Source organism: Nicotiana tabacum, chromosome 13 (genome assembly GCF_000715075.1).
Source record: "Nicotiana tabacum cultivar K326 chromosome 13, ASM71507v2, whole genome shotgun sequence".
In the NCBI taxonomy this organism is placed as follows: Eukaryota; Viridiplantae; Streptophyta; class Magnoliopsida; order Solanales; family Solanaceae; genus Nicotiana; species Nicotiana tabacum.
The window spans coordinates 36,824,282-36,836,197 of record NC_134092.1 but is presented as its reverse complement, the minus strand read 5'-3'; positions in this window follow the sequence as shown (position 1 = coordinate 36,836,197).

Genomic DNA, 11,916 nt, shown 5'->3' with positions numbered 1-11,916 from the left:
AGTAGCTTTTCAGGTCGACAAGACAATACACATAACGTAGTATTTAACCGCGCTATGCTTCGCGTGTTAAAGATTCTTTCGAGTACAATATCGTTTTTCCAGAAGATAGATTTTGCAGGCAAGCAGCTTTTCAAGTTGACAATACAACACACATAATGTAGTATTTAACCGCGTTATGCTTCACGTGTTAAAGATTCTTTCGGGTACAATACAGCTTTTCCAGAAGATAGCTTTTGCAGGCGAGCAGCTCTTTTAGGTCGACAAGACAATTATTTTTTTAAAAAAATGGGTTTATGTTAGATTGTTGTACTGAAGTATTAATGTTAAATATCAATAAGATTTAACAGCAATGGAAACATAATTTTATTTCATATATTCTGCAAGATAAACAAGTACATACACTTATTACAACCACATTACGGAAATAAAACACTATATGTATCCTTGATAGTTGGGCACATTAGATGAACTTCCACCAGGAGCTGGATTACCACCGCCACCCAAACCAGCTGAATGACATTTACGACGGTCGTGTCCTGTTTGCGAGCATATGCCACATTTGCGCGCATAAACGGTATCACCAATATCCATTTGGTTCCGTATACGCGTTCTTTTTTGCACTTGTCGCTGACGCAAAAACTCCTTGTTACACACCATTTTAAATGGTTTCGGTGGCCAATAATGCTCAACACCCACTAGCTGCAACTACCCATTATAGGTGTTTAAGTATGCAGCAACACTATATTGTTTATCAACATAGTTGGTTGGCCCTAAACCTGTAAGTTGAAAGCACTTGGTGGAATGTGAGCACGGCATGTGGTAGATTGACCATTTACCACAAGCGCATAACCTTCTGGATTTATTTACATTGTGTATATTACTCCCCCGGTTGTGATGGATAGCGGTGCGAACTTCAAAAATATTCCACTCGTTGCAATAGTGCAAAAATGAATGTCAATGTTCTCGCTTCCTGTATTTCTCAAATCGTTTCATTGGTATTGGCATAAATTCAACACCCCTTTTCAGCAATGACGATGCACCTGTAGCCCTTTCAATAAACCTCTCTGCCCTCAGCTTGAATGGCATCCGCACCATGGCAATGACAGACAATCCTCGTGCAGACTTCAATAACCTGTTGAAAGACTCTGACACATTTGTAGTTAGAATTCCCCATCTTCTGCCACCATCCGCATGCAAAGTCCACTTGTCAAGCTCATGTCGCGTCAACCAACGATAGACTCCCTCATCTTCCTGCCTGATAGATTCTATGCGCCTCCTGAATTTACACTCTTGGTGATCTATTGAAGCCATCCATATTAAATCATGCAAATCCTTGTTGAGATATGCCTTCTGAAAATTGGCCTTTAGGTGCCTAACACAGTAACGGTGGTAGGCATACGGTTCCTGCTATGCACGCAAATTCTGTACAGAACTTAAAATACCACCATGCCGATCAGATATTAGACAAATACCTGAACGTTGTTTGATAACGTGCTCTTTAAAGTGGTTCAAAAATAGTGTCCACATCTCTTGGATTTCATTAGCACAAATAGCAAAAGCTAAGGGAAATATACTTCCATTAGCATCTACTGCAACAACGATCAACAGCTTAATATCATACTTTCCATAGACATGAGTGTCGTCTATGGACATTACTGGCCGGCAATGCACAAAACCATCAATTGCTGGTTTAAATGCCCAGAACAAGTATCTGAATATATATTCTGGTATTCCCAGACTCTGCTCAAGCTTCCATTCAGCCACAGTCCCGGGGTTAAAGTGTTGCAATGCAGCCATGTACCTGGATAGAGATGCAAATGACTTATCCCAATTACCATAAACAATTTCAAACGCACGTTTGCACCCGAGAAATGCCTTTCTTTTGGTAATGGTGCACCCATCTTCCTGGTGGATAAATGTAATACACTTTTGATCTTGTACCTTATGGACGCTTCAATGTGTGGAATCAAGACAAGAGAAATCAAGTCAACATCCAAGTTGAAGTGATTCCCACTGAATGTGTCCATTTCACAATTGTGGGTGCCAATGTATTTACCCACAACCCACATATTTGTTTTCTTCTTCTTCGCACGCAGCATCCAATTACAACCCGTAAACCATCTATGGAAAACAACCTTGTATACATACGAAGTTGACTCCCCATACCGTCATCTCACGACACTCTTTTACACTGTACATTTTCACCGCCCTTCTTAGGCGCACTTTATTAGGAAAAAGCATGCCCTTTGATAGCACCGTTGGTCTAGACTCATCCCACATTGATGTCCGAATTTCCTTAGTATCCCTTGTGAGGGAACCCACATCCGGCATACTTGGCGAATGATCAAGGTAGGGAATCTCCCTTGAATGAAACTGTATGTTGGACTCGTACACACTTGGTCTAACGGAGGGCGGAGCATGCTCCCTCATCAAATCAGGTCCAGCATTCTCTTCCTCCTCATTATCACCCTCATCGGGGAAGGGTGTGTCATCTCCGGACTAAACGACATTGTTGTCATAATCACTGTTCTCTTCCTGGCTCTGTGCATCTGCCAGGTCCCGATTAAATATGTCATCTTCGGGAAATTGAGTCACGACAGGATGTTCAAGTTGCTCATTTTCACTGCACAACCAACAAAATAATGAGTTACTCAAATTGATAAATACATTACATATAGCTATATCACTTCACTTACAAATAGTAATGTGTTGACATCCCATGATGGATATCATCCTGTTGGTGATAACTCCCGGGTGAACCACCATGATCCAACACACCAGAACTACGCATATTCCAACTAGGAGTTGGTTCATAACTTGTAAAACCCTTATCTGGCTGATATCCCCTGTGCAATATGTGAGTGTTAATACAAATTCAATACAGCAAAAATAAACATCGTAACACAAAGGAAAATTAAAGTTTACCATTTGTCTTATGGATCATGTAAAGTAAGAGAGAAATTATTTCCTCGCTCCTCATTCGCCCATGGAGATAAGTTTAGATGAGGCCAAACTCTTTCAGCCGGAACCTGTTCGGCTAAAACAGCTCCAAAATAACCACCTGATGACTGAGGGATATCCCTGCTTTGCGCAACCTTATTATTGCGAACGTCTTTAGCCTTGACGTACATTTCCAATATTTTTATCAAAAGAAATTTTCGGTATTCATCTGGAGTCCTCAAAAAATCACTCAGAGTTTCATCATCCTCGATGTTAAACTCAGCATAACAAGCAATCCCTTGTGGAGTGACAGAATACGAATATCTTCCGATTACTTTAAGGTTCACCGAACGTTTGCTCACACTCATTTTTTTACATAACAACGATACCAATCTATCATACTCCATTGTAAGTCGCAACTTAACATGACACTGTGGAGATAAACTATATCTTACTGAGTTATTCGCCACCACAACCTCACACCCCTCCCCCCAATATAATGAAACCCTAATTCTTCGCTCTTCAAACTTTATGAAAAAATGCAAAATAACTTAACGAAGAAAAATTAAACAGTACTTGAGAATTTTTCTGAATGGATTTTTACAAAATCCTTAACGTCTTTAAAAATGGCAATGCCCAATCCGGGGGGTCGAATTTTTGAGGTATAGCGCCTTAAATAAGGGCGCTATACCCATTTAAATTATTATTATGTCATTTAAGCGCAAAATAATTATTGGTGGACCCACAAAATATGTATAGCGCCTTAATAAACGGTGCTATACCTACCCGTCTTTTCAAATTCAAGTATAGCGCAATTTTAAAAGGCTCTATACCTTAACGGGAAAATGACCGTTAAGGTATAGCGCCCTTTAAAAGGGCGCTATATGTATTTTGGTCACTAACTTTGTTTTTCACCTATTTTTGTGTCTTGAGTCCAAATATGCATTATTTTGGTTCCGGATATAGTAGAGGAGTCCTACTTTAGGTACAATTCTATAAAATGTAAAAGATCTTTTGATTCGTTGGTTGCTGGTTCCTTATTGTTCCGCGCCAAGATTCCCGCCGTAATATCCGACGGGTCACGGATACTTTGGTCTTCTATTGGTTATGCTAACAATATTTCTTTGAGCTTGATCGGGGCTAAGGTTGAATCCGAGATTACTGACTTAATGTTCTCGAATACATGCGTTCTGACCCACGATTCTAGCTCGGTGGGACTCAGGGTGGATCTTTAGTCTTTGGTTGTCATGAGCCTAACCTGCCATGTCGTAGGTGAGCTCTATTCCGACCATATACACAAGTGTTAGGATCAAAATATTCATGTGCACTGGATGCTCGAGCTATAGGTTACCGCTCTTCAGTGCAAGCAACACTAACCTATTATCACAAGTTAACTTGTTATGTGAATTTGGGTTTGAAGTTGTAGAGGTTGTAAAGTCTTACTTCTTGGCCCAAATCTTTAAGCGATATCAAAGTAGTGCATAACAGCACTTTGTATGAGATGTTAGAAGCCATGAAATTGTTGGATTCTGGTGAGACGGACTTGTTAATAACAATAAAGCTGATGTCTCGTAATGTCCTAGATATATGGGATATAATTCGCTTTATAGATAACCAAAAATAATCTGGGATAAGTTCTTCCAATATTAAAAATAGTACCGAAATAAATTATACTTCCTCTGTTCCAGTTTATGTGAACCTATTTCCTTTTTGGTCAGTTCTAAAAAGAATAACCCCTTTCTAAATTTGTAAACAATTTTGCTTAAACTTACAATTCTACCCTTAATGAGAAGCTTTTATAACCACACAAATACTCTGGGCCTCTTTTTGACTTGTTTAATACAACAATTTCCAAAAGTCTTAATTTTTTCTTAAACTCCATGCCCAGTCAAACAGGTTCACATAAATTGGAACGGAGGGAGTACTTATTAGAAGGAACAATCAGTGTACTCTTTTAACTTCCTCTTTTTCCTTCATTTTCAAAGAAATGGTGAAGACTTCAAAAATCGTTCCCCAAAAAGAAACTCCTTCTACCTCGCGGTCGGCTACCGAAGAGACCGTTTCGCGTACTGCTGTCAAGGAACCAGTACCGGAACCTTCTCTGAAAATGTTCATCTTGAGGGGTGCCCGTTCAATGTTGATTTTAAAGTCGAAAAGCCCTCCTCCGTACTAGGCCGGTGTGAGGAGGTCTCGAGGTATATCTGCTCGATCACCGAGGATATTCTCTTCGAAGTCAAGAAGGATTGTAACTGGGTTGACAAATATGTGGTGGTTCCCGAACCTGACAAAGCCATCACCACCCACGTTGAGGGGTTTTTAAGTGTTTACACTTATCCCTTCACGTTGGGCCCCTTGGACCCAGTTATAATCGACTTTTGCAAAAGATATGAGATAACCCTCGGTCAAATCCACCCTTCTTTCTGGAGGATCGTAATCCTCCTCTACTTCTTTGTAAGCAATATCGAAGGGTGCCCTTTAACCATCGACCACCTCATGTGTTTGTACAATCCCCGGCTCTACCGAGGGGGACTGATCAAGCTCGCCCGCCGGGCCAGTAAGGCCCCGTTCTCGAGTATCAACGAGAATAGGGATCGAGGTTGGCTAGGCCGTTTCGTCCGAGTGAGGACCTTGGACTTGATCCCGGCCGAGCACATACCATTCTCCGAGAAGTGGAACATGTCACGTAAGTATAATTTAGCTTCCAAAACTTTAATTTATCGCCTTTTTTCCTTCCTTCTTACCGGTGTTCTGTGGTGGTGCAGTTGTTCTTCGAGTGGGTCGAGGGCATCGTATCACATAGGCTCTATTCCGAGCGCTCGTGGCACGAGCTTATAAAGGGCCGATGGGAGGCCCATTCACATGGTGAGATCTTCTTCAAGGTTAATATTTGGTTTTCCTTAAGCGAAATGCTCACTCGCTTTATTCCCTTTTGCAGGTTTATCAAAGGACGTCCAAATGAGGCCCTTATCTGGTAGCGATTATGTCCCCATCGAGTCCTCTGCTCCAAGACAGGGTGAAGAGAAGAAAAGGAAAGGGCCTCGAGTTCTCCGAGCTCAGAGAAGAAAAATCCAAAGAGAAGGCTGGTGCGTAAGTCCAAAGAAAGCACCAGCGCTCGAGCACCACCTTTGGGTTCTCTCTATCAGCTGAGGGATGAACCCGAAAAAGAAGAATAGGAAAAAATCTTCAATATGGAAGCTCGAGTGTCGACACGACTCGAAGGGCAAGGGGCCTCCAAACTATAGGGAGACGATGCCGATGTTCATCGAGCTAGGGAGGTCGAGGAGGAGACCGAGACCAAAGCTTCCCGGGACGTGGGCAGTGTGCCGAAGGAAGCTCTCGGTGTGATAGAGATCACCAAGTCACCTTTGTTCACTGAGTCCATGTACAGTGAGTCTTATACTGTGAAAGAACATCCCAATAAGGGAGTCCTCAGAGCGGACGATCCCTTTCGAGGCTTCTTTGATTGAGTGGACTCTACGGCCACGGAGGGTGTCACCAAGTTTGGCGATTTAGAGATACCGAGGAATTCTAAGTTAGCATGATTTACTATTGCCTCATTAAAACCTTGCCGAAAAACCCATTTGGGACAAAACCGGTTCAAGGGAAAAAGAATTCAATGCGTGCTTTCAGGCCTAATGATTATATCATTCTTTGATGATTGCCTGCAAGTGTTAGTTCGTAATGTAAATAAAAAGGAAATGAATGGGATCGTACCTTAACAGTAGTATCGTTTCAAGTGAGTTATGTTCTAGTTGTTCGGTAGTTGCTCACCATTCATTGTTACAAGCATGTACGATCCTTTACCGGTGATCTCGATTATTTGATAAGGTTCTTCCCAGTTCGGCCCCAGCTTTCCTTCGTTTGGGTTCCGGGTGTTCAGTGTTACCTTCCTCAACACCAAGTCCACGATATTGAAGTGTCGAATGTTGGCCCTTCGATTGTAATATCTCTCGATCCGCTATTTTTGGGCAGCCAATCGGACGAAATATGTCTGGATAATCCCTTACTATAGGAACTGACTCGACGGTAGGAGTGTCAGCACTAACATCCCTCACATATGCTAGATATGCATCACACCCCTTCTCAACCATACACTCAGCCTTTAGAAATGAGACAACACTGCTAGAAACATGATCTAAAGTACCTCTCCACTCTAGCCGCGGTAGTCCTGACATAGCCAACGTCACCGTTCTGAAGTGACAATCAAGGATAGCGTGATAGGGCGACAACCAGTCCATGCCCAAAATAACATCAAAATCCACCAGATTGAGAAGCAATAAATCGGCTCTAGTGTCAAAACCACTAAGAATAATCATACACGACTGATACACATGGTCAACAATAATAGAATCACCCACGGGTGTAGACACATAGACAGAAGAACTCAGAGAATCACAGAATACTCCCAAATATTGAGCAAAATAAGATGGTACATAGGAATAAGTGGAGTCTGGATCAAATAAAACTGATGCATCTCTATGGCAGACTGAAACAATACATGGATGACAAAATCGGATGCAACTGCCTCCGTCCTAGAAGGAAGGGCATAATATCTGGCCTCGCCTCCCCCTTTAGGGAGACTTCTAACTTGTTTGACCTCCACCTCGAGCTGGCTGTGCAGGTGGAGTGGTAGCTAGTGCTGTAACCATAACTTGAGGACCCGGTGGAACACGCGGTGCCTGAGTGATCAATGGAGATACACTCCTCCTGAGTCTGGGAAATCCCTCACCACATGATGAGTGTCCCCACACTCAAAACAAGCTCTCGGAGGACGTGGCTGTTGTGGCTGGCTCGGGCCTGATCGGCTAGACTGACCGTTGAAAGCACCCCATGCAGGAGGTGCACTAGACAATGGCGGTCCATAATAAGGAGTCTAGGTCCTAAGAGTGACCAGAGCACCGCTGGCAGCTGGAAGTGCTGAATGAATAGGGCAACCCACATAGTCCTTAGCCTGACGAGCTGCAGGTGGGGAACGAGTAACACTATATGTGCCAGACTCTCGAGACTTTTCGGCCTCTCTCTCCTCCCTCTCCCAAGTCAATATACCCTCCAATCTCCTAGCAATCCCCACTACCTGCTGGTATGTGATGTCCATATCCAACTCTCGGGCCATGCTGAATCTGATACTGGGGTTGATCCCATCAATAAATCGACGAACCCGCTCCCGAGCAGTGTTAACCATGGCCGGTGCATGCCTGGCCAAATCAATGAACTAGACAGCATACTCTGACACGATCATAGAACCCTGGCGCAACTACTCAAACTCTGCTCGTCATGCATCTCTGAGACTCTGGGGTACGTACTCCCTCAAGAACATATCTAAGAACTGAGTCCAAGTGAGTAAAGCTGCCTCGGCTGGACTACCCAAATCATATGCTCGCCACCACTGATATATCGATCCTCTAACCTGGAACGTAGTGAAAAAAACACCACTAGACTTCGCAACACCCATAGTACGGAGGATACGATGGAACTCCTCAAGAAAACCCTGAGCATCATCTGACGCCAAGCCACTGAAAGTAGGAGGGTGGTACTTTTTGTACCTATCGAGACTGAACTTCTCACCTTCAGAAATTGCTGCCCTAACCTCAGGCTGAACTGGAGCTACCGGTTGTATCGGTATGACCTTTGGAACCAAGTCGACCTGGACCCGCTGCTCTGGGATAAGGGCGGCAGGAGTCTGTGCTCCTTCCCTAGCCTGAGATGTGGCTAGAGAAAGTGGTATCAACCCTGCCTGAGCCAACGTGCTGAACATGCTTAGAAATTGGGAGAGTGTCTCCTGAAGGGCTGGTGCAGTAACAGGCGTCTCAGGTGCCTGCCCTCCAACTGGAGCTACTGGTGGCTCCTCTCTAGAAGCTCGTGCGGATGCTCTTGCTGCACCACGTGGACGTCCTCGGCCTCTACCCCAGCCCCGACCTCTCGTGGCTCTAGCAGGGGGCACAAGTGTCTGGTAATTTGATCCAGTTGTATGTGTCCTCACCATATGTGAGAGAATAGAAAGACAAAAACTTAGAATCCGAAGTCAAAATCTCGCACTATAAGGAATCAAAGAAGTGAAGCTCTTCCTAATAGTTCTATAGCCTCCCAAAGATAAGTACAAACATCTCTGTACCGGTCCGCGAGAATCTACTAAACCTGTTTGTGACTCATAACACTTGTGAACCTAGAGCTCTGATACCAACTTGTCACGACCCCAATTTCCCTCCTTGGGATATCGTGACAGCACCTAGCCTCTAAGACTAGGTAAGCCTAAACAATATGCATAAACATTAAATAAGAGATTAAAACTTGAACATCCCAAAAATTTCGTAAAAGGAATCTACCAAAACTCAATACATAAAATCCCAAAACCTGGTGAGATATAAGTCACAAGATTTAAGTACAGTACCGAATAATCCTATACATCACTGTCTATCAAAATATAAAGAAATAAGAGAAGAACGAAATAGAAGGGGACTCTAAGGCCTGCGGTTGCGGGCAGGTGTACCTTGAAGTCTCCAAGCAGCAACACAGCATACTAATATCATAGCTGGCAAGATGCACCTAGATCTGCACAAAGACATGTGCAGAAGCGTAGTATGAGTACACCACAACAGTACCCAGTAAGTCCTAAGCCTAACCTCAGTAGAGTAGTGACGAGGTCAGGTCAAGACCCTACTGGAAATAATAGGAAATAAGGCAAAAGATATAATAATATAATGAAATGACGAAGAAGTGAACAATGAGAAATTACAGAAATATCACAACACAGCAAATAGAGGTAAACAACATGGGAGCTCCCCACGTACCTCCTCGTAGTCCCAAAAGTAAATGCATAATAGGGGCGCTCCCAAGGTATCGCCTCGTAGTCCCAAAGTAAATATGCAACAGGGGAGCTCCCGAGGTACCGCCTCATAGTCCTAAAAGTAAATACACATCAGGGGCGCTCCTAAGGTACCGCCTCGTAGTCCCAAAAGTAAATATACAACAGATAACCGATGGGACAATAAAATTACAGCAAGGAATCCTACAGTTAAAGATTGAATACAAGATCAAAGAAGCAGGAAATCCAACTAAGCATGTTGCACAAATTTCAAGTAAGAGGCACGTAGACATGCGACATTAGGCTAAACATGATGACTACACATGCTAGCGTAACTCAGTTAAGGAATTAAAAAGGAAACCACTTAGCAAGAATCGGATTTTTAATATTTAACCCGAGTACACACTCGTCACCTCGCGTACACGGCCTTCACATATTGCAAATACCATAACAGTACCAAACCTAAGGGGAGTTTCCCCAACACAAGGTTAGACAAGTCACTTATCTCAAATCTCGCTCAATCAATCAATAAGAATGAATTTCCATCGATTTTCCGACTCAGAACGGCCCAAATCTAGCCAAAATCAATTACGTACTATAAATATAACTATAAGAAACTAATCTAAATAATAAAATTATGACTTCAACAAGGAATTAAAAAATCGCCCCAAAATGTCGACCCGAGCCCACATCTCGAAATTGGGTAAAAGTTACAAAATACGAACACCCATTCAATATCAAGTTCACCCATACCAAAATCACTCAAATCCGATACAAAATCTTGATCAAAACCTCAAAATTCGGCCTAAGGAGTTTTCCACCTTTTCCCTAAATTTTCCACCCAAATCCTTAATTAAATGAAGAAATTAATGATACAAAACGAGTCAAGAATCCTTAACCAAATGTTTCCTCTGAAAATCTCTCAAATTTTTGCCTCAATCCGAGCTCTATATCTCAAAATATGAAGAAAATGGCAAACCCTCGATTTTAAACCTTCTGCCCAGCACTTCCGCTTCTGCGAGGCCTTAGCCTCATCTGCGGCTCCGCACCTGCGAAATTTCCATCGCAGGTGCGGCTATCACTTAGGCCATGAAAACTCGCTTTTGTGGCACCCTAAGTGCACCTGCGCTTGCACTTCTGCGAAGGGACAACCGCATATGTGCTTCCGCTTCTGCGATCACCAGGCCTTCCTGGCCTTTCCGCTTCTGCGCTTCCCCAATCGCATGTGCGAGTCCGCTTCTGCGGAACTCTGATCGCGTCTGCGGTCCTAGATGGGTAGGCCGCAAACCTCTTCTGCGGCTCGAGGGCCGCTTCTATGGTGACGCACTTGCGGCCCAATGTGCGCAGGTGCGATTGCACCAGACACTGCCAAGCTTCAGCAATGCACCAAGTCTAATTTTGTTCCGGATTCAAATCTGAATCACACCCGGGGACCCCGGGACCCCGTCCGAATATACCAACATGTCCTAAAACATCATACGGACTTCGTTGAGCCTTTAAATCACATCAAACAACGCAAAAAACACGAATTTCACATCGATTCAAGCCTAATGAACTTTAGAACTTCTAACTTCTACATCTGATGCCGAAACATATCACATCAAGTCTGATTGACCTCAAATTTTGCACACAAGTCATAATTGACATTACGGACCTACTCCAACTTCCGGAATAGGAATTCGAGTCCGATATCAATAAGTCCACTCCCGGTCAAACTTTCCAAAAATCATCCAATTTTCTAACTTTCGCCAATTAACGCCGAAATGACCTACGGACCTCCAAATCAACATCCGAACATGCTCCTAAGACCAAAATCACCATACGGAGCTATTGGAACCTTCAAAACTCTATTCCGGAGTCATCTTCACACAATTCAAATTACGGTTAATTCCTACGATTTAAACTTTCATTTTAGGTACTACGTGTCCCATTACACTTCAAAACTAAAAACCAACCCTCCCCGCAAGTCACGTAACCACAGAATAAAATAGAGGGAGAAATAAATTAGGGTTTGGGGATAATTCTCTCAAAACAATCGGCCGGGTTGTTACACATGTCTATAGGACTTAACGACTCTAATGGGTGTTAATTCTAAAAACTGTCTATTGCCTAATCTGCTGCGTGCATTTGTTGTTTATGTGTGGAGGTTAATTTGAGCCTTTTATTGTCTTTAT